Here is a 22,495-nt window from a genome sequence, read left to right on the forward strand (position 1 = left end):
TAGAATCCTGCTTACCCTTTCATCCACTAAAATCTACTAAAAGACCACCTACTACTAATACCATTTAGAAGATATGACGAATCGTTAAAGAAATTAATCTTCTCAGCGTCAGTAGCATTATTTATGGGTGCATATGATGCAATGATCGCTACATCGCATCCTTTTCACTTCATGCCCACAGGCATCAGACATTCATTCTCACGAGTCCATTTCTTAATGCAGCGTTTCTTTCTTTTATATACCACACACTCTTTGTTCACTCCACAATAAATGTGAACATAATTCCTATTTTCTCTACTCTGTTCCCTTTCTATTTTTTTAGTGTGACTGCTATTAAGTCTACATTGTTCCGACTGATTTCTTCGAATACTTCTGTTTTCTTACGAGGGAGAGTCAAATGTAAACCTTAAATATTTTTTAAATATTATTTATTGTGCAGAAGTGGTACAAAGCTGTATCACTTTTCAACATAATCTCTCCCACGCTCAATGCAACTCCTCCAGCGCTTACAAAGTGCATACATTCCTTTAGAAAAAAATTCCTTTGGTAGTCCGCGCAACCACTCATGCGCCGGGTGGCGTATCTCTTCATCAGAACGGAACTTCTTTCCTCCAATTGCGTCTTTGAGTGGTCCAGACATATGGAAATCACTTGGTGATGAAGAATGGCGCCATTTCTTGCTCGCTCTCTTCGTTTCCGGTTGGTGCAAGTGATCCCAGGTTTCGACCCCAGTAACGATTCTTGCAAGGAAGCCATTACCTTCTCGTTCAAAGCGCTGAAGAAGTTCTGCACAAGCATCAACACGTCCTTCTCTCGTTTCAGGAGTCAGCTGCCGTGGCACCCATCTTCCAGACACTTTGTGAAACTGGAGAACATCATGCACAATGTGGTGTGCTGACCCATGACTAATCTGTAAACATGCTGTAATTTCATTCAGTGTGACTCGGTGGTTTTCCTTCACTATGGCTTCAACTGCTGCAATCTTCTGTGGGGTCACAACTCGTTGTGCCCGACCTGGACGAGGAGCATCTTCAACTGAAGTCACACCATTTGCGAACTTCCTACTCCATTCGTAGACTTGCTGCTGTGACAAACATGCATCACCGTACTGAACCTTCACACCTTCACTACGCAAAAACCGAATAGCAGAACGGTGTTCTTCCCTGGTGGAAGTTGCAAGTGAGGCGGCCATCTTTATGCTGATACTGCGACGGTATGTGTGCATCTGTACTACGCTGCCACCTGCACGCTGTTTGTAGCACGCTTACAAACAACTTACAGGATAACGGTGCGATATTTCGCTTTATTACAAATTTTAGGTTTTCATTTGACTCACCCTTGTAGTTGCGGGGCCCTGCGCGTTCCAAAATTCATATACCGTTTTTATTTCCTGGGTCAGTTCCGCTTAATTCCGATCTTGTTCCGACACTTTACTCCTTGGCTCTTTGCAGGTTGAAGTTTTCCGAGTGATGTGGAGCAACCCAAACGCCTCAATCCCCAATCTGGAGGACCAGGTAATTTTTAATCAAGGTTTTGTGTCTTTATACCGATTGTCGTTCTGGATTTCGGGACTCAGCCCAAGTGGTGTTTTAATCACACTCTGGTTCGTAGGACGCTTTATCACATGTTCTCGTAAAGATCCGTCCAGACGTCCACTGTACCGAAGTCCATCCTCTCCACTTGGCCGGCGTTGGAGATAGAAAAGGAAAATATAAGATACCCTCGGGCCACGAAACCTAATAAAAATGAAAAATAAAAAGATTTTGCCAAAAGGTGCCGACAGGAAAGAAAAAGAAGAAGTCTGATACAAGTAAGTGGGAGTAATGTCGGAGTTAGTTAAGGGCCCACATGTTTACTATCCACCTGCTCCCAAGAAGGAAGCCCCATAGAAGGACTACGCCTTGGAGAAGGGGCAGATTAGTGTTTAACGTCCCGTCGATAACGAGGTCATCAGAGACGGGGCACAAGCTCCGATTAGGGAAGGATGGGGATGGAAATCGGTCACGCTCTTTCAAAGGAACCATTCCGGTATTTGCCTGAAGCGATTTAGGGAAATGACGGAAACACAAATCTAATAACCACTGCGCCATCTCGCTCGGTGGGAACTACACTTGATCTGGAACCTCAGCAACTGACCAGTCTGGCATGGTTGATCCTACCAGGAGCATGCCAGCATAACGCAGTGGACCATTGGGTTCCACAAACGTTCCCACCAAAATTAAGGTGCTAGTCCATGGGGAGAAACAGTAATGGATATAAAAGAAAAGTTTAGAACGAGGATTAAAATTGGAAGTGGAAGGACATTAGTGATAAAATTCGCTGATGACATTGCTAGCCTAATGAAAGTGAAGTAGAATTACATGATCTGTTAAATGGAATGAACTGTCTAATAAGCAAAGAATATTGGTAGTAAAGCTAAGGAAAGTGAAAGCAATGAGAAGTAGCAGAAATGACAACTGAAAGAAATTTGACACCATAATTGGGGATCACTAAGTAGGTGAAGTCAAGGTATTTTGCTGGCAAGCCAAGAATTGATTTTTGATGGTGGGAGCAGGGAGGACAAAAGCAGTCTAGCACTGGCAAAAAGGGCATTGTTGGCCAAGGGAATTGTGCTAGCATCAAGTATAGGCATTAATTTGAGGAAGAAGTTACAGAGAATTTAAGTTTGGAGCAAGGCATTGTATGACAATGAACAAGACTGTGAGAAAACCAGAACAGAAGAGAATCGAAGCATTTAAAATGCAGTGCTAAGAAGAATGTTGAAAATTAGGTACACTGGTAAGCTAAAATGTTGAAATGTGTGCGAATTCCTAAGGGAGCAAACTGCCGAGGTTATCGGTCACTAGACTTAGACACTACTTAAACTAACTTATGCTAAGAACAACACACACATCCATGCTCCAGTGAGGACTCGAACCTCCGGCGGGAGGGGCCGCGCAATTCGTGACATGGTGCCTCAAATCGCGCGGCCTCTCCACGCGGCCTGGTAAGTTAAGGAATGAGGGAGTTCTGCACGGAATCGGTGAGGAAAGGAATGTGTGGAAAACAGTGACAAGAAGAAAGGACAGGGTAATAGAACATCTGATAAGACATCAAGAAACAGCCTCAATGGTACTAGAGGGAGCTGCACAGGGCAAAAACTGTAGAGGAAGGTAGATATTGGAACACATCCAGCAAATAATTGGAGGCAAATGCTTCTCTGAGATGAAAAGGTTGGCACAGGAGAGGAATTACAGATCTATTTATTGGCATCAGTAACGAATAAAACAGAAATATGTCAAAGACGGAAATGTTCCTTCGGTACATATGTAACAAAAATATCTGATTACTGTTCTATGTATTGAGAAATGTCGAGACCAAGAATTAATACCGTGGGGCTAACGTATCTGCGTAATCAGTCATTTGCAAGACAAGTAGAGGCAAAAGTAGTAAAAGTCTCAGAAGCTGCGACATTGTCTTGAATACAGCAGTGACACGAATATGGAATAAATTTCCTTTACTTTACCGACATTACCGGTTTCGGTCTATAATGACCATCTTTAGAACTGTTTTATAAAAACAATGTCCTGATGGATTGCACCCATAAAAACGGATCTGAAGATGGTCGCTATAGACCGAAACCGGTAGTCTGTTGACAAAAAGTTTGTCACCACAGACGTAAAGTAAAGGAAACTTACTATAGTAAAAGTCCACGTTATGCCCCTAGATGGGCCACTCGGGCCGGACCGAGCAAAGTGTCACGCTCCGCGAATGGCATCATCCGATGTGATATGGGGGGAGAAGGCATGTGGTCAGCACATCTCTCTGCCGTTTGTAAAAGTTCCGTCTAGATAAATTTGGGAGTGAATACGTTGATGCACACTTTTCGAGGAATTTTCAGCTGCAGATAACAATTATATATGACAATTCGAATCACTTCCTCCAGATTATTAAACCTGGTTACGATAGGAAGCTGTACTACTAGTACCTATGATGTCGAGAATGATTAATGAGCTAGTATTGCTCCAAAAAGATAAAAACTTATGGATTGCATCTCTGAAAAATATTTCAAAGTATGATAAATCGGAAACTGACTGCATTTCGTAGTTACAAATTCTATTTCGAAAGCTTTAACAGAGGATGTGAAGTAATGTTAATAGCTACTACCACTCTGAATCTTCCTGGCAGATTAAAACTGTGTGCCTGACCGAGACTCAAACTCGGGACCTTGGCCTTTCGCGGGCAAGTGCTATACCGTCTGAGCTATCCAAGCACGACTCAGAGCGCTTCATCACAGCTTTACTTCCGCCAGTACCTCGTCTCCTACCTTCCAAACTTCACAGAAGCTCTCCTGCAATGCTGCAGAACTAGCGCTCCTGGAAGAAAGGATATTGCGGAGACATGGCAGAGTGAAATTTCCATTCTGGAAAAATCCCCAGGCTGTGGTATGCCATATCTCCGCAATATCCTTTCTTCCAGTGAGTGCTGGTTCTGCAGCATCTTCTCTGCCTCGTGATGTCTGGGTGTTGTATGCTGTCCTTAGGTTAGTTAGGTTTACGTAGTTCTAAGTTCTAGGGGACTGATGAACATAGCTGTTAAGTCCCATAGTGCTCAGAGCCATTTGAACCATTTCTGCAGCATCGCAGGAGAGCTGCTGTGAAGTTTGGAAGGTAGGAGTCGAGGTACTGGCGGAAGTAAAGCTGTGAGGAGGGGGCGTGAGTCGTGCTTGGGTAGCTCAGACGGTAGAGCACTTTGCCCGCGAAAGGCAAAGGTCCCGAGTTCGAGGCTCAGTCCAGCACACAGTTTCGATCTACCATGAAGTTTCATATGAGTGCGCATTGCGCTGCGGAGGGAAAATTTCTTTCTAGAAACTACAACACTGCTTACCCGTGGATTACTTGTGGTCATAGACTATACTGCTTACCCGTGGCTGATACTTGTGCTCATAGACTATATTTAAAGACCCAGGTATTGCACAACCCATATCAGCAGATAATAAAAGTGCGAAAATAATTTAAAAAATCATGCAACGGTTGACCTCTCGTACTCCTATCATAAACAGCGTGCGGATGAATCTAGGCGTCGAACATGTCAATGGAATATCCAGCGAAGTACTGCAGTGGCGTTGTCCCTGCAGTTGATCACCGCTGAGGTTTTTTATTTCATCCATAATGGAGTTTTCAGTCTCCATCATAACCGTATGTGAAGTGGCAGAAACCACACGCAGAGGGGTATTTAAAAACTGGCGAACCTAATGTATGATAGCTTTTATTTATTTATTCTGATGAAGAAGTTAATAAGATAACGAAACACAAAGCGTGAAAAAATTTAGGTAATTATTTTAACATTTGTCATTTCAAAGATATTTTAATTCAAATTTCTAATGTAATTCCTATTATGTAATTTCTGACAAAAAAATTGAATCGTCCAGAAGGAGAGGGGGAATATAAATGCAACTCCACGGTTTGAGAGGGTACGTGATGTTATTTCAGTGATTAAGAAATCGGGAGTTAGTAGTATGAGTCAAGTTTTTAGTACCAGTATGACATTGTACTAATTCGGTTGGAACAGATTTCATAAAACCGTTGCATCCTCTCCTGAGGGACTATGGCCCACAGTTGTTGTAACTGGCCCTTGACATCCTGGATACTGACTGTGGCAGAGCACTGACGTCCAAGTTGGTTCAACTTTTCAAATGTGTGTGCAGTCTTATGGAACTTAACTGCTAAGGACGTCAGTCCCTAAGCTTACGCACTACTTAAGCTAAATTATCCTAAGGACAAACACACACATCCATGTCCAAGGGAGGACTCGAACCTCCGCCTTAGACCGCTCGGCACCAACTTGGTCCCACACGTGTTCAATCGGGGACAGATCTGAGGATCATGCTGGCTGTGGGAGTACTTCACCATCAGACAGACAGTTCACAGAAACACGTGCCATAAGTGGACAAACATCGCTCTGTACAAAAATGACAACACGCATCAGTGATAACACACGAGTATACAGGACGTCGGTGACGTACTGTTTTTCCATAAGATATACATATTCATTACCCGCCGTGGCATGAAATCATACCTCGTGGCTCTCCACACCAACCGCACAGGATTAGCCGAGCGGTCTAGGGCGCTGCAGTCATGAACTATGCGGCTGGTCCAGGCGGAGGTTCGAGTCCTCCCTCGGGCATGGCTGTGTGTGTTTGTCCTTAGGATAATTTAGGTTAAGTAGTGTGTAAGCTTAGGGACTGATGACCTTAGCAGTTAAGTCCCATAAGATTTCACACACATTTGAACATTTTCTCCACGCCATGACGTCATGTTGCCTCGAGTAGAATCACGGCGCTTCTCCAAAGCAATGGTTATATGTGACTTCTTCCCAGATCGCCGCCATACTCGCCGACGACGATCGTCGGGATAGTGCAGAACGGCGGTTTATCGCTGAACACAGTGCGGCTTCATACACCAGCAGTCCATGAGTCTCGGTCACAGTACCAATCCAAATGCAGGCGTTTGTGATGTGAACGCTCGAAAATAACTCTTCAGTTGTAAGGTTCTTCTTATTTTTCAGTAGCTGAAACACGGCCGATTTCTGGCTCTTACTTGCCCATCATCAGGTGTTATAACTTTGTGCTATGACCCCGAACGCCGCGGTGGACGCGTTGAGTACAGAGAGCGGTGTATCACCAGCGAGTGCAGAGCTACTGTAAGGATGTTGCACTGAAAAGTAACTGCAAAGAAAAAATTTGCTAGGTAATTAGCATTTAAATTAGCTACTCAGGCACCTGCGCGCACAAATTCAAGCGGCCCGCCAGAGTTAGTGTCGCCAAACGTGTCCTTCCTTTGGTTTCCTAAAACTGAAAAAGAGAGCGATTACAAAAATTGAATATGCGACGGTACGTCCGAGTCAAAGATCTCTGCATCTACATCTACATCTACATGGATACTCTGAAAATCACATTCAAGTGCCTGGCTTAGGGTTCATCGAACCACCTTCACAATTCTCTATTATTCCAATCTCGTATAGCGCGCGGAAAGAATGAACACCTGTATCTTTCCGTACGAGCTGCGATTTCCCTTATTTTATATTGGTGATCGTTCCTCCCTATGTAAGTCGGTGTCAACAAAATACACTCCTCGAAATGGAAAAAAGAACACATTGACACCGGTGTGTCAGACCCACTATACTTGCTCCGGACACTGCGAGACGGTTGTACAAGCAATGATCACATGCACGGCACAGCGGACACACCAGGAACCGCGGTGTTGGCCGTCGAATGGCGCTAGCTGAGCAGCATTTGTGCACCGCCGCCGTCAGTGTCAGCCAGTTTGCCGTGGCATACGGAGCTCCATCGCAGTCTTTAACACTGGTAGCATGCCGCGACAGCGTGGACGTGAACCGTATGTGCAGTTGACGGACTTTGAGCGAGGGCGTATAGTGGGCATGCGGGAGGCCGGGTGCACGTACCGCCGAATTGCTCAACACGTGGGGCGTGAGGTCTCCACAGTACATCGATGTTGTCGCCAGTGGTCGGCGGAAGGTGCACGTGCCCGTCGACCTGGGACCGGACGGCAGCGACGCACGGATGCACGCCAAGACCGTAGGATCCTACGCAGTGCCGTAGGGGACCGCACCGCCACTTCCCAGCAAATTAGGGACACTGTTGCTCCTGGGGTATCGGCGAGGACCATTCGCAACCGTCTCCATGAAGCTGGGCTACGGTACCGCACACCGTTAGGCCGTCTTCCGCTCACGCCCCAACATCGTGCAGCCCGCCTCCAGTGGTGTCGCGACAGGAGTGAATGGAGGGACGAATGGAGACGTGTCGTCTTCAGCGATGAGAGTCGCTTCTGCCTTGGTGCCAATGATGGTCGTATGCGTGTTTGGCGCCGTGCAGGTGAGCGCCACAATCAGGACTGCATACGACCGAGGCACACAGGGCCAACACCCGGCATCATGGTGTGGGGAGCGATCTCCTACACTAGCCGTACACCTCTGGTGATTGTCGAGGGGACACTGAATAGTGCACGGTACATCCAAACCGTCATCGAACCCATCGTTCTACCATTCCTAGACCGGCAAGGGAACTTGCTGTTCCAACACGACAACGCACGTCCGCATGTATCCCGTGCCACCCAACGTGCTCTAGAAGGAGTAAGTCAACTACCCTGGCCAGCAAGATCTCCGGATCTGTCCCCCATTGAGCATATTTGGGACTGGATGAAGCGTCGTCTCACGCGGTCTGCACGTCCAGCACGAACGCTGGTGCAACTTGAGGCGCCAGGTGGAAATGGCATGGCAAGCCGTTCCACAGGACTACATCCAGCATCTCTACGATCGTCTCCATGGGAGAATAGCAGCGTGCATTGCTGCGAAAGGTGGATATACACTGTACTAGTGCCGACATTGTGCATGCTCTGTTGCCTGTGTCTATGTGCCTGTGGTTCTGTCAGTGTGATCATGTGATATATCTGACCCCAGGAATGTGTCAATAAAGTTTCCCCTTCCTGGGACAATGAATTCACGGTGTTCTTATTTCAATTTCCAGGAGTGTATTTTCGCATTCGAAGGAGAAAGTTGGTGATCGGAATTTCGTGAGAAGATTCCGTCGCAACGAAGTTCCTTCCAATTTAAGTTGTTCGTAATTAATACCTACGTATTTAGTTGAATTTAAGGTTTTTAGATTAGACTGATTTATCGTGTAACCGAAGTTTAACGAGTTCCTTTTAGCACCCATGTGGATGACCTCACACTTTTCGTTATTTAGTGTCAACTGCCACTTTTCGCACCATTCAGATATTTCTTCTAAATTGTTTTGCACCTTGTTTTGATCTTATGATGACTTTATTAGTCCTTAAACGACAGCGTCATCTGGAAACAACCAAAGACGGCTGCTCAGATTGTCTCCCAAATCGTTTATATAGATAAGGAACAGCAAAGGGCCTATAACACTACCTTGGGGAACGCCAGAAATCACTTCAGTTTTACTCGATGACTTTCCGTCAGTTACTACGAACTGTGACCTCTCTGATAGGAAATCACAGATACAGTCACATAACTGAGACGATATTCCATAAGCCGCTTGTGTGGTACAGTGTCCAAAGCTTTCCGGAAATCCAGAAATACGGAATCGATCTGAAACCCCTTGTCAATAGCACTCAGCATTTCATGTGAATAATGTGCTAGTTGTGTTTCACAGGAACGATGCTTTCTAAACCCTTGTTGACTGTGTGTCAGTAGTTCGTTTTCTTCGAGGTAATTCATAATGTTCGAAGACAATATATGTTATAGAATCCTGCTGCATATCGATGTTAACGATATGGGCCTGTAATTTAGTGGATTACTCCTACTACCTTTCTTGAATATTGGTGTGACCTGTGCAACTTTCCAGTGTTAGGGTACGGATCTTTCGTCGAGCGAACGGTTGTATATGATTGTTCAGTATGGAGCTAATGGATCAGCATACTCCGAAAGGAACATACCTGGTATACAGTCTGGACCAGCAGACTTGCTTTTATTGAGGGATTTAAGTTGCTTCACTACTCCGAGGATATTTACTTCTACCTTACACATGTTGGCAGCTGTTCTCGATTCGAATTCTGGAATATTTACTCCGTCTTCTTTTGTGAAGTCATTTCGGAAGGTTGTGTTTAGTACCTCTGCTTCGGCAGCACTGTCTTGGATAGCATCTCCATTGTTATCAAACCGAGTAGTTTGGTGCACTATCATCTACGTAGTCAGAAAAATATACTAATTCTATGTGGCGGGCCGCTTGAATTAGCGTACGCAACGGCCTGATTGGCTAACTTCAATACTAACCAACATGGAAACGGTAAAAGGTATAGATCTTTTTCTTAACAATTATTTCTCAACGCAGCCTACCCTGCAAACCCTTACAAGCTTTTCAGACTGTTTCTGAACACCCTGTATACATTAAATAATGTTGGTGATGGGCAACAGCCTTGTTTAAGCCCCTTGTGCCTATCGAGTCCTGCGGCTTCATTATTATCAACTTTCGTAATTATTTTTGTGATCACATATAAGTTTTTTTAGCTTCAATAACATGTCTATATTATCCAGCTTTAGTCATTATGTCTCGTAGTCTGTTTCCCTTCACACTGTCAAAAGCTGTTTCGAAGTCAACAGAAGCGAAATGTGTCTCTTGACTGACTTCTCGTCGTTTCTGCAGAATTATTTTTACAGTCAATGTATTATCATCGTATGAACGGCCTTTCCGGAAACCACTTAGTCTCCGTTATGATTATTATACGGTCATTGATTATATTTGCAAGTATTTTATAGGCTGAGTTTTGGAGGCTAATTCCTCTATAATACGAGTATTCATGACTGTTTCATTGACCTTTTTAGAAACTGTAACCACTTGTGGTACTTTACAAGAATAAATGTAATTACGTAAAATCAAAAAATTTTAAAGGTTGTCTATTAATAGCATCCGATCCACATGCTTCCCTGTCTTTCATACTTTTAAAAAGCAGTTGCAGTTATGATTTTGTGATTGAACTGACAGTACAATTATGTAAATTGATCTCCTCCCCCTTCATTTCTGGATCTATCTACCACAGTTTTTTTTATAAGATTCTTTCCATTGATATTCGCTAGTTATACTTATTTCTGCAGTATCTTTCTCTGCTCCGTTTAATGGTTCTATTGGTTTATAGGCAACAGCTTGCCTTCCTTCTACATACTGTTCTTCTTTAGTTATAAAATCATACCACGACTCTTGGAGTTATTTGGCTGGAGCCGTTGTGTTTTTGATTGTATTTCCCTTCGGTTTCTGGTGCTTTATTCTGCATGAGATTTTTGTGGGTTCTGTTTTTTTCTTCGATCCCTTTGTGATATTTGCATCAAAACCCTTAATTCTCACTGTTTTCGCAATACCTCACATTTATTCTTTAATATTTTGTAATTCTTTCTTTATATCCTGAACAGATGGTGTGCCTAATAAATATTTCTTTAGTCGATTTTTTAAAAATGTTATGCTATTTTGTTGTTCCAGAACATTTATCTTAAATACATCCTCAAGCTTTGGTTGTCTTCTGGCCCTAAGTTTCTTCTACTTAGCTGTCATTATAACTATTGTGATGACTAAATAGTGATCGGAACAGGAATCACTTCCTCGATATATATGTACATCTTGAACATGACTGCATATCCTAACACTTGTGACTATGTAATCTATTGAACATCTGTAGCCCCTAGCACCACGAGTAAATCTTATGTATCTTATTTTTCCTGAAATATATCTATTAGTGATGTTAACCTGGCTGAAGTTTTCAGACAGCCTCAGATCTTCACCACCTTTGTTGATGTGTTGTTCCTCAAATATACCCACAAGTTTTGAGCTAGATATGTTGCCTATTAAATAGGAAAGTCCTTTGCGCAAAGATACAAAGATGTACTGCAAATACTATATTGCAAAAATTACTACTTAAGTGTTAACAATATGTCTAAACATCATAAAATTCCGTAAAAAAAGTAAGACAAATAAGAGTTTGACACGTCAAAAAATGTGAAACTTCAAGTACGTCTAACGAAGAACCTTTAGAGGCAGTACGTAAAATCTTAAGATTATCGTTGGATGAATCATGTAAACGTTTCCTTTGTAACAAATGTAGGTCGAATAATGTTCTTTGAAGTAAATCGTAAAGTTATGACCTGTTTGTCATATATACTGTTTATTGCAATCACTGCAAGTAATTTTATAGATACCAGAAACGTAAAATCCGTTATGTTGACTGCCAAGAATGTATGAGCTTTTTCTGAAGGGTAGCATGAACTATATTTACATCTTTGTTCTCTAATAGTCTACATTTTTTTAAACTGAAACATAGTCCATGTTGCTCATCCCGAAAAAATTTGGCCTTGCTGTAGTTGAAGTGTTTTAAAGGTCTCGGTTTTACCTTACTAAAAACTGTGTCAACCTTAGTAGTGCAATAATCGTTCGCTATAGGTATTTGTTTTAAAAGAGACATTTCGTTTAGAAATTTGTTGTGTCCCAAGAGTATTCGTAGCATTCTTTGAAAGATATAACTAAAGATTACTTTTTATATTTATATATTCGACACGACTTTGCGTTAATGATGGCATGTGTTGCTAAAGTGATCAACACTTTTTTCGAAAATGCAAACGTTTTAAAAATATGACGGGCATATGGCGATGCAGACGTTGTTTTGCTAGATGAGAAAGAACGCTTGCTTACGCCGTGACGACAGCCTTGGATAGCGTCTGTCTCCACGGTAAGCGGCAACAGTCCTGTAATACACATCTTTGGATGGACATCTACTTTTCGACAGGTGCATATCATCGTTGGACATCAAGCCATTCGCCATATGGCCACTGGCAGGATCATGTTCGATGTATTTATGCATTGGCGTTTATATTGCCTGCACAGTAATCTTCGACAAAACATGTGTGGTCAGTTTTATGTACTACTATAGAAGATATAGTTCTTCTTATCCTAGTCCTTTATGTGGCTTTTCCGTTTTTATCTTTCCCTTTTTAAATATTATAAATGTTCTTAAGAATCATTTGACATTTACGACTGATATTTTCACATTCGTATTATGTGATCTTTGATGTTATACGCACGTTGTTTGTCCTGTTTCAATTCTCATTGGTTTCGTCATTGATCAGGTGTTGGTCTATGCGCGGAAATTCTCCTTTAGAACACATAGCATTCTGAAGTTGTGGTGCTTTATGGCATGTACCACATCGCTACTCATCGTCTACGCACGTCACCAATTGGTATAATAATTTTGTATTTTACTTTTGTTGCTTTATTGTATTTGGACTGCTGTACAAGGTGTATAGTTGTGTTATTCCTGACCTCAAGTAGTGTGGTATGAATGGGACAGCGCTCAAATGTTTTAAATCATACCTAACTGGAAGAGTGCAGAAAATTGAAATAAACAGTTCACATAATATGAAAAAAATGGTGATTTTGTAAGGTGTCAGGCAAATCCAACACCTTCCATGAAAAACCTGACATGATAAGCAAATCTAGTAGTATGTCACATAGCTCCGAATAAATCGTGACATTAAATTAACCAAAGTAGTACGAGTAATGAGTGAGCAAATGGAATACCACAGACTAACACAAGAATACCTAAATGCATGTCGTACCTTCCCACCGAGAGACCGACGCAGTTCCGAGGAGAGAAACGAGAACAGAAGCCGAGAGCAGAACCGTGTTAAGCTAGAAGGCCCTACGATAAGGGACGGTCTGGACACCCACGCCGCCAGCCTACCTGTACGACTACCACCCGCACTTTTAGCGTGAGACTTTTTCGCGTCTCAGGTACGTCAAGGACCACCCCCCCCCCCCCTCCTCCAGCCCATACAAAAAGGGCTACTACCACCAGCAAGTTTTAGCGTGAGACTTTTTCGCGTCTCAGATACGTCAAGGACCACCCCCCAGCCCATGTTAAAAGTCAGAGCCCTCCAAAAGAACAGTATAGATCTTACGATAACGCTAAAAGGACCACACCAGCGGCAGGTTTTAGCGTGAGACTTTTTAATGTCTCTGTTACGTTGCAAACTTTAAAAACATTGCCCCACCACGAAAAGTATAACGTTTCTCATTGGATAGACAGAATTTTTGTAGGCGGAGCTAAAGGTTAACATTGAGACCCTGATTGGTCAGATGAAAACACAGCCAGATAGTTTTTTAAAAAACCAACTTCGGTAAATTGTAGTAAGGAGAAGTTAGGAGAGAGTTAGTTCCGAGACGGCGAGCTGGATGGCTGCTGCGCCGGCCGCTATCGCCCTGACGCTGCCGAAACACCGACAAGGTAATGAACGCACGCGATGCCGCATTTTTGAGCGCATAAGGCTTCACTCAGAACTGCAGAAGACTCATCTGTTACACCCGTTTTTTGCTTAACACTAGTGTCGATCGTTAATTAAAACTCATGGTGTTCACATTTGCCTCTTGAAGAACAGATCTGAAACGCGATGATTTTTCTTTTATATAGTTATTGAGAGTCCACATCAGCCACTGTAATTTACGACAAGTTAGATAAGTAATTAAAGATAATTGAGGGTCACTGTAGACCATTTTGATAGTTTTTCTTCTGTGAAACTTAAATTTAACCTAGATTATAGATGTGATATGGCATAGGTCATCCTTCGATCGATTGTAGAACTTGGAAACCCATTCAGGGAATATTCGTTCACATTTTTGTTGAACGCAGTTGGTTTTTACCATCGTGTATTAAAACATTTCCTTTTATCAATAGTGCAATTTATAAACGATGTTTTGTGAGTAGAATAAAATTTCCAAGGTAAACTTAACTGTTTTTTCGACGTTATTTTACCAGCTAACTAAAAATAGGAAAGCCTTGATCCCCTTTCCACTATATTTAGTTAGTATTAAGATTCTTTTAAAGGGAGTGCAGTGGAGCTGACGCTGAGATCATTTAGTATTTGGTTATATCATCGCTAGTCTCACTGAACTCTTCTGAATTCTACATGTCATGTGTGGTCTGGCGTCTCCTTACCAGCAACAGGTCCCAGGTTCAAACTAGTTAATTCCCTAAAAAACACGCTCAGAGCTTCGTTGCGCGAAAGTGGTAGGGAGACACGATATAGTACAAACAGACACTACCATGAATGTTTAGAAAATGGCGACCCTGCCAGGATGGTAAAATACCATAATTGAAGGTCTACCACATGCCTAATTAGGTCAGAAAAATATCCTGCTAATAATTTTCGTTGAAAAAAATTTTTTTTCTTAAAGTTTTACATAGTCGAAAACAGTAGCTGCAGCGATAGATAGTAAATAGGTATTCAACAAATAGTGAAACATTGTAGCAGTGGCAATAGCATACTTAAGTTATGAATTTTGAAAATTGTTAGAATTAAGTTTTCTCCTCAATGCAAGCGCACAGGTGCGAATACATCGTTGACAAGTTGGTTCTGACCCAACAAGTAAGTGAATGGGTTGTCAGTCTTGGTAGTGTCAAGTCGTGTGAACAAAAAGTTTATGAAACGCGTTGAGATCGTATGAGCGCATGTTGACGCGATGTAGGGCGAATGAATTGCTTTTAAAACAGAAAATAAGGGATTCGGAAGGATTAGCAATGGCAGATCGAGACCTTGACCGAATTGAAGTAGAGACCCAGCATGAAAATGGACAGAGAATAGAGGACAGTACAACAGACGATGCAGTATCACGAGGATAATGTACGCCAAGGCCCAGAAAACCTATGTCAGCATACGACAGAGGAGCAGGAAAGTAGAGATACAGGCGATGAGGATTCTAACTGGCGTCTTGAATACGTAGAACCCATAGTAGAAGTAATCAGAGCTCCCTCACCACAGAGTAAAAGGAATGCGAGCAGAAAAACAAGCAATTAACGAAGATATTATGTATTTACGATTCCAATCACAGGCGGAAAGTAACATACGTGACAATGGAAAGCCAGGTCGCGAAGAGTACAGTGCAATGCATTCAGCTACACGTTCCCATCCGACGGAAGAAAATTATTGCGTGCCACTCCAACGATACTACGCAAGGGTAGGCGAAAGTTACAGTGGACAATATACAATGGATCTACCACAACCGGAAAGAACGACGGGAGAAATGATCAGAAACAAAAGTGGCGAAGAATCGCGAATTTCATATGGAACTATGACGAAGTACGACAACGATCATTTCCTCACAGTCAGAAAATTTCAACACTTTCGAGAAGAAAATTCATTACATCCACGAACTTTTATTGATCAATTCCGAGTAGGATTACCAGAACACTGGACGCTAGCACACAAATTAGACTTTATATGTGCACACATGTCAGGAACAGTCGCAGAAACCATGCACAATGTTGCAGCGACATGCCGATCGTACGAAGATTTCAGAGAGAAGTTTCTCTCACGATATTGGTCCAGGGAAGCACAGAACAGAGTGAAGTACGAATTATTACAGAACCCATATTTTGAAAATTCAGGAGAGAAGAGTCCCGTGAAATTTTTCGAAGTAATGGCAAACAAAAGTCAATGCTTAGATGTACCATACAGTGACGGAGAGTTGATTAAATTATACGCGATGAAGCTACCATTGAAATACCAGCAATCATTGGTAGGTCGCGGAGGCAATGACGTCGAAGCATTTAAAGGTATTCTAAGGGAACTAGAGTTCATATTTTCGGAAGATGACGCAAGAAAAAGACGAAGCGCACGTGAAAACGAAAGCAAAAAGCAGTGGACTCCACAAGACACAGTACGAAGAAACAATAATTACGAACCATGTGATAACTTCGCAGCAAGAAACGACAATAGATTTCAACAAAGAACCGGTTATGGATTTAGAAGAGAATATGGCAATAACTATAATTCACCCAGGAACGGCAACAACTATTACAGAGGGAATAACGACAACCAGAACGGGTGTTGGAGAACCAATAGACCGACAAATTATCAACAAAGAAACCACTATCAACAAGCTGAACAAAAAAAAGAGAATACATATAGAAGAGGTCGAAGTAAGTCCACCAAACCCCGATAAACGTTCGAATTGACAGCTAAGTGCACCGACCCAGGACAATTGCAGCACCTTGAACAGAGAAGTAAAAATCTTATCACGAGAAGAGAAGAAGGAAGAAACAAATCCGCAGTGACCAGATGAAAGCGAAGACAAGAAAATAACAATATCGTGTTGGGACGAAATTAATTGGGAGAATACTGACGAGGAAGATGAATTACCAGAGGCATGCACAACGAATGTAGGAGGACAGGATGAAGTAATGAGTATTGCAGAGCTATTTGATATGGAAACCAGGGAAAGCGAATTCAATGAGGATAATGCTCAGTCGACAGAAGTTGAAAATAAGTTACAAGTGGGCACACAACCCAACGTATTTAATGAAGGAAGTTATGAAGCGATAATTAGAGCATTTAGATGGGATTATGTGGAAGTAAAGACGAAGAAGGAGAAGATAGACGAGGATGAGAAAAAAGTAGAGGACGTAGAAGAAAGCGTAGATGAAGGAAGAAATAGAGAAGAGGAAATAAAAGAGAGAGAAGTAGCAGTCGAAGCTTATCCTACAGAAAGTTCGAATTCACAAGGGAAATTCCTAAAAAGACTCATGTATGATTCAGTGGAGGATTCGTTGATGCAAGAAGAAGAAGAACAGAACCAACCCTTTCAAATTCAACCAATTGTGAAGGCCATGGTAAAGCATATCACAGTCAATATTGTAATTGATAGCGGAAGTGAACTGACTGCGATCTCAGAAAATTTATTCATGCAGTGTAATGCCAATGAGGAATTGCCAGTTCTGAAAACACGTAAGATTAAAGTAAGAGGTCCTATTAGAAACAATGCTGCGGAAGTTACGAGACAAACAAGGTTAACTCTTTCGTGCCAAGGTCAAAAGATCGAAGCCAACTTCGTGATTATACCTAAACTAACTGTAGATTTGATTATAGGTGCAGATTTTTTAAATGAGAGACGAGCGATAATAGATATGGAGAAAGGTAGCGTAACATTCGGGAATGTCACACTTCTCTTTGAGCAAAAGCTAAAATTAGAAGAAATACCAGTTATAAACAAACAATTAAGAATGATGCGAGATAAAGAGGATGAAGAATTAGAATGGTATGCACAAAAGAAGGAATCGCCTCAACTCATGTTAGAAGTCCATAAAGAAATCGACGAAAAATTACAAGAAGTTCAAGGTATTTCGAAACACTGTAAAAGAGAATTAGAAGGTATTTTACGAGATAAAGCAGAGGTATTTTTACCTAAGGCTGGCAATATTAAACACTTTCAGTACAAGTTTGAAGATTAATTTTATTACTCGTAAATAATCAGCACAATATTTCAAGGTTATGTTGCAGATAAGATCGTCAGGAGAAAGAAGAATGAAGAGAGAGGAAGGTGGGAAAAAGAAAGTGGTTTCAATAATAACACCAATAGTACTATAGATTAAGGTGAAGGGATAAAGCGTAGATAGTCTAACAGCATGAAATACTAAAATGCTACACACCACGACACTACACAAAAATAAAAAACGAATTAGAGGATTCTTGAGTAAACGTTAAGACTCCAAATATCTTTGAATTGTAACATGGAAAGGGCGCCGAAATTTGTAAAGCTTTTTAAGAAGGCGTGAAACAAGTAGGTACTAGATATATGTTAGATAATTATAAGTAAAACTTTTGTAAGAACCATTGTAAAAACTCCAGCAAGGAAGAGATGCAACGACCCACAAGTTGCAACGTGAGATGTATCAAGAAAGAAAAGGACGTAATTAGCAAAACACGATCCCTATATAGCAGGAGCGTCGAGAGAAGGGAAAGGACAGCGAAACCAGCAATAAATTTGCCTGCTAGGAGGAACCCTGCAGGGATGGAACACCGAACCGCACAGTGACAGACCCCTGCAGAGACACGAGGGAACGCCGAACGTCAGGAGAGACCGGTGTAGGGACACCCGATTTTCACCGCTCGTAAACCCCGGGGCGCCCCCGACTCAGCGGACCGAGCAAAAAACGGCGCGACGAGAAGACCGCTTGGGCAAGCCACCGCTGGCAAAAAATATGTGTAAAAGTCACACTACTGCTATTAAACAGCACGCTGATGCACGAAACTGAAGAAAAGTTCCACAAAGTAAAAATGACACGCCCAAACAATTTATCAAACTGTTACTAGGAGGAGGAGAACTTCAAAGCGACTAGTTATCAATAAATATTTCCATATCCTGCCCAGAGAAGAACCAAGAAGCAAGTAAGAAGCAGAGAAAAAGCAGGAAGAACAGAAGTTGAAGATTCGCAAGATTGAGACCAAGAAAGAAGGTGGGTGAAGAATAGACAACATACCTTCCCAAATCCCTATCCTATTGTAAACTAGTTGTCTGCGAAGTATTACAAACGAAAAACGACCGCATTCAGTGACACATAACGATGACTTTCACGCATACAAAGCCAGTAAACCACGAGATTCTGCACTCACAGCTCCTTTCCATTATGGGACCTCCACAACAGCAACACACACTTGCAAAGGCATCAAGGAACGACGAACGAAGCTGTACATCAAATACTTGCCCACATCCATCTCGCTCAAGTCCATCACCTTCGTGCAAAAACATTCGCCAACCTCATGCTTAAACATTCACAGGATTGTGTGAACGTGTGAAATCAAATTATGCGATGTAGGAATTGTGCAAAAGAAATGTGTGAAAAACTAAATAAGTTAAGCACACCAGACAGCTAATAAACTAAAAAAAATAACAGTCATTGACTATGGACTTACGTAAAAAAATAGACTATCGATAAAAATAAGTCATTAGTTCTGAAATGGACAGTATATAAAGAAACAATATGCCACTTATTCTCTCCTCATAAAAATAAAAGATTAACTATATTTTACTTATTTTCTCCTTATAAAAACAAAGAATAAAAAATTATCTTGTTGGATGTTTTCCCTTTTTTTAACATTTGTACCATTTGTTGGGTTAATATCTCAATACTTGCGTATGTATATTTCTTTGTCAAAGCAATTCTTGGAAATAATTCTTATTTGTTACTATAACAATGTTGAAATGAGTGTCTAGAAACAAAATCATTTTACTTGTACATGATGTTTAGAAAATGTGTTAGAAATAGATTTTACTTAATTATTATATTTAGAAAAACAATATTTCTAAGAAAATCGATGTGAAAGACTCCTCACTTTCGATAACAAACTTCTTAAAAAACAAACTTCACACTTAAATAAAGAAAGAAAATAATTAAAAATTAATAATAGTATAAAAATATTCTTCTCTAGTCATTTTTAATTATAGCATGGAAGAATATAAAAACATAAATTAGTAATACAAACTAGCATAGAACAGAATAACGTGGCTGAACAGTAACGCAACAAAATTTAGGTAAATTAGAAAATTTTTGACTGACGTAGACAACGATTCAATCATTGCCTAAATTCACTGCAAAAATTAAGTTCGAAGGGTGGTGATATGTAAGGTGTCAGGCAAATCCAACACCTTCCATGAAAACCCTGACATGATAAGCAAATCTAGTAGTATGTCACATAGCTCCGAATAAATCGTGACATTAAATTAACCAAAGTAGTACGAGTAACGAGTGAGCAAATGGAATACTACAGACTAACACAAGAATACCTAAATGCATGTCGTACCTTCCCACCGAGAGACCGACGCAGTTCGGAGGGGAGAAACGAGAAAAGAAGCCGAGAGCAGAACCGTGTTAAGCTAGAAGGCCCTACGATAAGGGACGGTCTGGACACCCACGCTGCCAGCCTACCTGTACGACTACCACCCGAACTTTTAGTGTGAGACTTTTTCACGTCTCAGGTACGTCAAGGACCACACCCCCTCTCCCCCCCCCCCCCAGCCCATGTTAAAAGCTAGAGCCCTCCAAAAAAACAGTATAGATCTTACGATAACACAAAAAGGGCCACTACCACCAGCAAGTTTTAGCGTGAGACTTTTTCGCGTCTCAGGTACGTCAAGGACCATCCCCCAGCCCATGTTAAAAGTCAGAGCCCTCCAAAAGAACAGTATAGATCTTACGATAACGCTAAAAGGACCACACCAGCGGCAGGTTTTAGCGTGAGACTTTTTAATGTCTCTGTTACGTTGCAAACTTTAAAAACATTGCCCCACCACGAAAAGTATAACGTTTCTCATTGGATAGACAGAATTTTTGTAGGCGGAGCTAAAGGTTAACATTGAGACCCTGATTGGTCAGATGAAAACACAGCCAGATAGTTTTTTAAAAAACCAACTTCGGTAAATTGTAGTAAGGAGAAGTTAGGAGAGAGTTAGTTCCGAGACGGCGAGCTGGATGGCTGCTGCGCCGGCCGCTATCGCCCTGACGCTGCCGAAACACCGACAAGGTAATGAACGCACGCGATGCCGCATTTTTGAGCGCATAAGGCTTCACTCAGAACTGCAGAAGACTCATCTGTTACACCCGTTTTTTGCTTAACACTAGTGTCGATCGTTAATTAAAACTCATGGTGTTCACATTTGCCTCTTGAAGAACAGATCTGAAACGCGATGATTTTTCTTTTATATAGTTATTGAGAGTCCACATCAGCCACTGTAATTTACGACAAGTTAGATAAGTAATTAAAGATAATTGAGGGTCACTGTAGACCATTTTGATAGTTTTTTCTTCTGTGAAACTTAAATTTAACCTAGATTATAGATGTGATATGGCATAGGTCATCCTTCAATCGATTGTAGAACTTGGAAACCCATTCAGGGAATATTCGTTCACATTTTTGTTGAATGCAGTTGGTTTTTACCATCGTGTATTAAAACATTTCCTTTTATCAATAGTGCAATTTATAAACGATGTTTTGTGAGTAGAATAAAATTTCCAATGGTAAACTTAACTGCTTTTTCGACGTTATTTTACCAGCTAACTAAAAATAGGAAAGCCTTGAACCCCTTTCCACTATATTTAGTTAGTATTAAGATTCTTTTACAGGGAGTGCAGTGGAGCTGATGCTGAGATCATTTAGTATTTGGTTATATCATCGCTAGTCTCACTGAACTTTTCTGAATTCTACATGTCATGTGTGGTCTGGCGTCTCCTTACCAGCAACAGGTCCCAGGTTCAAACTAGTTAATTCCCTAAAAAACACGCTCAGAGCGTCGTTGCGCGAAAGTGGTAGGGAGACACGATATAGTACAAACAGACACTACCATGAATGTTTAGAAAATGGCGACCCTGCCAGGATGGTAAAATACCATAATTGAAGGTCTACCACATGCCTAATTAGGTCAGAAAAATATCCTGCTAATAATTTTCGTTGAAAAAAATTTTTTTTCTTAAAGTTTTACATAGTCGAAAACAGTAGCTGCAGCGATAGTAAATAGGTATTCAACAAATAGGGAAACATTGTAGCAGTGGCAATAGCATACTTAAGTTATGAATTTTGAAAATTGTTAGAATTAAGTTTTCTCCTCAATGCAAGCGCATAGGTGCGGTTACATCGTTGACAAGTTGGTTCTGACCCAACAAGTAAGTGAATGGGTTGTCAGTCTTGGTAGTGTCAAGTCGTGTGAACAAAAAGTTTATGAAACGCGTGAGATCGTATGAGGGCATGTTGACGCGATGTAGGGCGAATGAATTGCTTTTAAAACAGAAAATAAGGGATTCGGAAGGATTAGCAATGGCAGATCGAGACCTTGACCGAATTGAAGTAGAGACCCAGCATGAAAATGGACAGAGAATAGAGGACAGTACAACAGACGATGCAGTATCGCGAGGATAATGTACGCCAAGGCCCAGAAAACCTATGTCAGCATACGACAGAGGAGCAGGAAAGTAGAGATACAGGCGATGAGGATTCTAACTGGCGTCTTGAATACGTAGAACCCATAGTAGAAGTAATCAGAGCTCCCTCACCACAGAGTAAAAGGAATGCGAGCAGAAACGTGTCACAGCACAGTTCAATGCAATCGGTTGCGATCCAACACTTGGGTGAAAACACAGAGCGTAGGATGTCGGAAGAAAACACAATA

This window comes from Schistocerca gregaria, chromosome 3 (assembly GCF_023897955.1).
Source record: "Schistocerca gregaria isolate iqSchGreg1 chromosome 3, iqSchGreg1.2, whole genome shotgun sequence".
In the NCBI taxonomy this organism is placed as follows: Eukaryota; Metazoa; Arthropoda; class Insecta; order Orthoptera; family Acrididae; genus Schistocerca; species Schistocerca gregaria.